Source organism: Ceratotherium simum, chromosome 33 (assembly GCF_057802395.1).
Source record: "Ceratotherium simum simum isolate JZ-2026a chromosome 33, ASM5780239v1, whole genome shotgun sequence".
NCBI classification, from domain to species: Eukaryota; Metazoa; Chordata; class Mammalia; order Perissodactyla; family Rhinocerotidae; genus Ceratotherium; species Ceratotherium simum.
The window spans coordinates 2527859-2533858 of NC_141932.1; positions in this window are offsets into that span (position 1 = coordinate 2527859).

Genomic DNA, 6000 nt, shown 5'->3' on the forward strand with positions numbered 1-6000 from the left:
TTAAAATAATAACTAGAATTATGACTAATAACCAGGACAGATCAGAATTTCAGTAATGTTACACAGTTTCAAAACACGTATATCAATAACATGGACCCACATAAAACCACCTAAGAAAGTCTATCATCACTTATTTGACAATGTTTCCCATGTAATTTAACATACTGAATAAGCCTAATAAGTTTGGTATCTTCCTCCTTATAGGAAGAGAGAAAATTTCTTTGAGAAGTCCCAGGGCCCTTTGAAAATTCTCAAAGAAAAAAAGTCAAAAGAAAGACTTTATTTAAGATATGAATTTTGGGGAGCTTGTCAAAAATATCAGAAGGTTTTAAAACAATTGGTCAGACAAGATCAAGGGGTTGCTGATATTGCCGCTGTGAAACAATGCTTAGTTAGCCATTCAAAGTGGCAACAGAGGGGCCGGCCCCGTGGCTTAGTGGTTAAGTGCGCAAGCTCCACTACTGGTGGCCCGGGTTCTGATCCCGGGCGCGCACCAACGCGCCACTTCTCCGGCCATGCTGAAGCTGAGTCCCACATACAGCAACTAGAAGGATGTGCAACTATGAGATACAACTATCTACTGGGGCTTTGGGGGAAAAAAAAGTGGCAACAGAAACAGTCAAGGGCAAACAGAGCATTGAAACCGTCCAAAAAAGCCTTAATAGAGAAAGCTCAGTCTTTTGAACATAGGAAATTATCTTAAAAAAACAAAGATCTCTGTCTTTTAGGTAAACTCGAGAAAATTATCCATTTAAGAGCGAGAGAGAACCAAATTCTAATTTTTGTACCAGTTTATTTCTGATATTAAAACTCATTTACTTAATTGCATTTACTTTAATGCCAGCCAAATTGACCAGGCATAAAACTCTTTTTCCAGAATTAATCTTCCACAAACCTTTTATAAGTTTCTTTTTACATTCAGAATTTGTCCTATGCCTTTCTTTTTATCTGCTAGTACTTTGGGACAAATTTATGTTTCTTAACAAAAGAAACAAAAATATTTCCATTTTTCATACCTTCTTTACTAAAGACATATCTTACTTTCCTTGAACACAAACATATTTTCCTTATTAATTTCTAGTAGACTTGATCGCATATTAGAATTTTTAACCCTTAGAAACCTTAATTTTTAAGTAAAAACTAAGAAGTAAGCAATTATAAATGTCCTTTTACATTAGCATTCTGTGGCTTGACAAATTTATAAGCGTTTGTCATAATTTCTGGAAACATGTTACTTTATAGTACAACCCTTTAATAAAACACAAGACATGTTTACCAATAGACCTAAAACACCTTTTAATTTTTCTGTAATAAGACAAAAGCAGGTAAATTAGTATGTAGTAATTAATGTTAAATATACTGACAACTCTGAAGACATGCCTATTTCAATCAAACCAATGATCTTAAATAAGCTTTCAGTTCCCGAAGATTAATTTATATTGTGTTAACTTGAAAGACTTTCGGGTTAATTTCTATTACATTTAGAATTTATGTAAGCACTTACTTTAAGACAATTAAACAGAGCTCTTAATTTTGACCATACCATCTGGAGGTAAAATATCACACATATGTAACATACATATAGATGCACATACACAGCGTTTCCACAGCTATTGTTTTAAAAATCACTGCCACGAATCAGGTACAGTAATATAAACCTCCTTAGTTACAAATCCAAATTTTGTAAACCTTTTTTACAGATATTTGTGGAGAAGACACTCAAGATGCTAGATTTTTGGTGAGGATACTCTTATGGCCGTTTTGGCCTTTTTCCCTTTTTTCTTCTTCAGTCTTAGGGACTAGTGATGGGCTAAATATTCCCCAGAGGATTTGCAAGCTCTTCGACATAAGGGAAATGAGTGGAACCTGAACTGCCTCTCGAGCTGCATTTCCAGTCTTGCAAGGATTTTTTTTAAGGACAATTGCTCTTAATTTCTCAGAAATTGGGTTGTAACTCAAATGACATTATAGGTGGATCTACCTGTCCAACTACATCACAAAGGCACAGAGAAACCTCTCAAGTTTTCTCCAAGATGGAGTTTCTGGGGGATATTTGCCTTGTCAGTTTTTAATATTCCAATATCTACAAGCATTTATGGCTTAACTATGGCTGCAAGAGGCATCCCCAAAAGAGAGTGCAAAAGGAGTAGCCCTCACAAGATCCAGAAATTTCATTCCAAAAAATAGCCCAAGAAAACAAAGGCTTCTGCTGCACAGGTTTTGGTGCACTAACAAACAACAAAGTTTGAAATGACAAAAGCCCCCAATGGACTGGAAACCCTCATGACCAAAGGGGTCACAAAGCCAAGCTCTCAAGGCATAGAACAAGACAAAAAGAGGGTAAAAACGTCATCTTATATTCACATTAGCAGCTTTAGCTATGCTTTGGGTCTCTCAGAGCCAGACTAATACCTATGGGGGAGGTGCTGCGGGGTTGGGGCTTATATATGCTTTACAGAGTACCTTATCATTGCATGGACATTTTCTTGAAGTTGGCAGGGGACTTCTATCATCTACCCCATTCCATGACCCAACTTATCCTTTCACAGGATACTTCTTGAGGTGGCAACTGCCCTAATGGCTCTTAACTGCTCGACCTGTGCCCACCAATATTGCGGCTCTTTTGGCTTCCAAGATACCCTGTTAGCAATAGCTTCCACCTTATGCACATACTCCATAGGTGGGCCGTACAGCAAAGCCTACTGCAGGCCCGCCCAGAAAACAGGCTTATGGAGATGCCTGCATCTTGCTCTATGGGTTTTCCTTTATGACAAATGACACAAAAAACAGAGACAAGGAAAGATAGTGACCATGTCTGGAAGGAGAAGGATCAATAAACCAATGAGTACTCAGTAGCCCCTACTGCTTACTTGTAGCTGAAAGTCGCCCAGTTCAGGAGAATGCAGCCTAAGGGTTTCAGGTGGGGATTGAATTAGCATTTCCATTGTTTCAGAATTTAGACACGGCTGGTGAAAAGTATATTTATGCTGCAGCTAGAATCAGACCACGACAATTTCAAGCATCCCTAAAAGCAAGACCCTTACAATGAAGGCCCAGCCAAGGCTTTCTTCTAATGGCCAATGTAATTCCCCTGGGGCTGACGACAGTTTCAGAGGACTCTTAGCCACAAACAGGAGTGCAACCCACATTTCTGTCCGACTATCTCTGACTGCAAAATGAGGTGCAACCATATTTTTGTCCGGCCATATTTTGGGCCCCCCCCCAACCTGATAATTATCAAGCCAATCCCTCAGGACACAAAACAAGCTTGGAAAGATTCTGCTGTTCTCCGCAAACATTTACAGCTTCTGGGAACTTTCAGTTGAAAGGTGGAGCCCTTGAGTCTTCAAAGATTAAAGATTTTCTTTGTTCCTTAGTTTGGAGGCTCAAAAATAGCCCAAAATGGCCACTGTAATTTTAAATTATCCCAGGTTATCTTCCAGCTGTTTACAGTTATCTCCATTTTAGGGGGCTTTTCCCAAGATGGCCATAACAAACAAGGTAATTTCTAAAGAGAGGTTGTTACGATCACTGAGAAACTCAGTCCCCAAACAGCCAATCTTAGCAAATAAAACAGTCAGACATACACAAACATGAACAGACACCAAAATCCAATACTCTGAGACTCTAACCCATAGCTTGGGACTCCAACCCGATCTGTTTGAGTGCCCCAGTGGCTGTAACCTTTATATTGTCTCCCACAATCCTAGCCTTGGGACTTTAACCCAGCAACCAAATCTCATCAGTGGGGCCTCTAACCCACTATCCTGGTGAAATATTAGCCAATTTTAGATACAGGCCCATTTTAATGAGGTCACTCACCCAAACCCAAAAGACATCTGATCCTGGAGCTCTTTACAGACACAGACACAGACAAACTGGTTCCTAGATTCTGGGTGAAGTCCTATACCTCTTCCCACTCTGGCAGGGCATCCTATTAACCAGATGGTCCCCCCTCTTAAAGAGGGGTCCCCAGATGGAGGGGAAGGAAAGTTCTCAGTAGTGGACCCCTGAGCTGACTTATTCTACTCCAGATGTGAACCTGTTGACCCCCTAGAAGTGGCCATTTCTCTTTCCACCATAGGGAGCATTAGTAGGCAGGCATCGTCAGCATGGGAGAGCAGGAAGGGCAGATCCCTGAGACAAACAGCCTCTGCAGCCACTAGGGACTTACCCAACAGGTCGCCTGTCTGAGGTCAGCTGGCCACGAGCAGGACTTAATGTCCCACCAGAGTCGCCAGATTCTTGTTAAGACACAAAGGGCATGATCTGCTTGCCACTAGACAAAAGCCAATAATCAAGAGGCAAGATAGTGGAAAAGAAAGGGCAGTTTATTACAGCTTGCTAGCAAGGGGGAAGATGGCCAACTACTGTCTCAAAGGACCATCTTAAGGGGGCACAAAATCTTAAAGCAGTTAGTGAGTTATAGGGCAGGGGATTAGGAATGTTGACCCTCGGGTGTTACAGACTGGGAGTCGCCACACCCAATCTTTCAGTTGTCATTGATGATGGGTATCAGCATAGACTCTCTGTTCGGGGGTCATCACATCTGGAAGGAACTCAAAAGAACAAAGTTATCACCTTATCGCAGCTGGGAGGTACATGCACAAGCAGGGGTTGTAAAATCTACAGAGCAGTTAGATCTCCTGGAGCGTGCATATCCAGTTAGGTTAGTTAGTCAGAGGTTATTCAAAGTTACAATAGGGTTTCTTTTCTATAGTATGGCTTCCCTTATGTCAACCTTGTCTTGAGCCAGTATCAATATTTCTAACATTGCCCAAGTAGTTATAAAATATCAGAAATTTAAAAATAATTAAAAACTCAAGGAAAATGAAGACAACGGGTAATAACTACTGCTTTATACTGAAAATGAGAAAAGTCAATGGCACAGAACAAGAAACATCTAAACAAATCACATATGTGTATATGGATATATTTCTCCTGATAAATATAAATATCAATTTCTTGAGAAATTCTTTTTTTGTTTGTTTTGTGAGGAAGATCAGCCCTGAGCTAACATCCGATGCCAATCCTCCTCTTTTTTGCTGAGGAAGATTGGCCCTGGGCTAACATCCGTGCCCATCCTCCTCTACTTTATATGGGACGCCACCACAGGATGGCTTGACAAGCAGTGCGTCAGTGCACGCCGCAGATCCGAACCTGCAAACCCTGGGCTGCTGAAGCAGAGAGCGCGCACTTAACCACTGTTCCACCAGGCTGGCCCCAAGAGAAATTCTTTATTTAACACATAGTATTTAAATATTTGTACCATTAGTCCAATAAAATAGAGGTTAATTTTCACCTCGAAATAAAAACTAAGTAACACACTAGATCTGAAAATGTAAAGAGTAATAAATCTTTAAATAAAAATTTTGGAGTATATTTTCATAACTTTGCAGTGAGGAAATCATTGCTATACATGGTCCAAACCAGAGGCCATTTTATTTTATCATAATGAAATTATATTAAAAACACAAATTAAAATTAAACCCTTGGGGCCGGCCCTGTGGCACAAGTGGTTAAGTGGGCGTGTTCTGCTTCGGCGGCCCGGGGTTCGCCAGTTTGGATCCGGGGCGTGCACCGATGCACTGCTTGGCAAGCCATGCTGTGGCAGTGTCCCATATAAAGTGGAGGAAGATGGGCATGGATGCTAGCCCAGGGCCAGTCTTCCTCAGCAAAAAAAGAGGAGGATTGGCAGATGTTAGCACAGGGCTGACCTCCTCACAGAAAAATTAAATAAATAAATAAACAAAAATCAAATTAAACCCTCAATTTTTCCCAAGATAGAAGAGAAATCTGTAAACAATAACCTCAGTGTAATAAAAGTAATTCAATTGCTAACCTACCAAAAACAAATCATGACAATGTATATGAACTGACGGTATGTAACAGACACGTTCACATGCTTATCAAATGTGTTTGTCTCACAAATGATCATAAAGATGCCAAGAAATTGAATATACTCCTCTATTGTTTTCAACCCTCACGTATATTAATTTG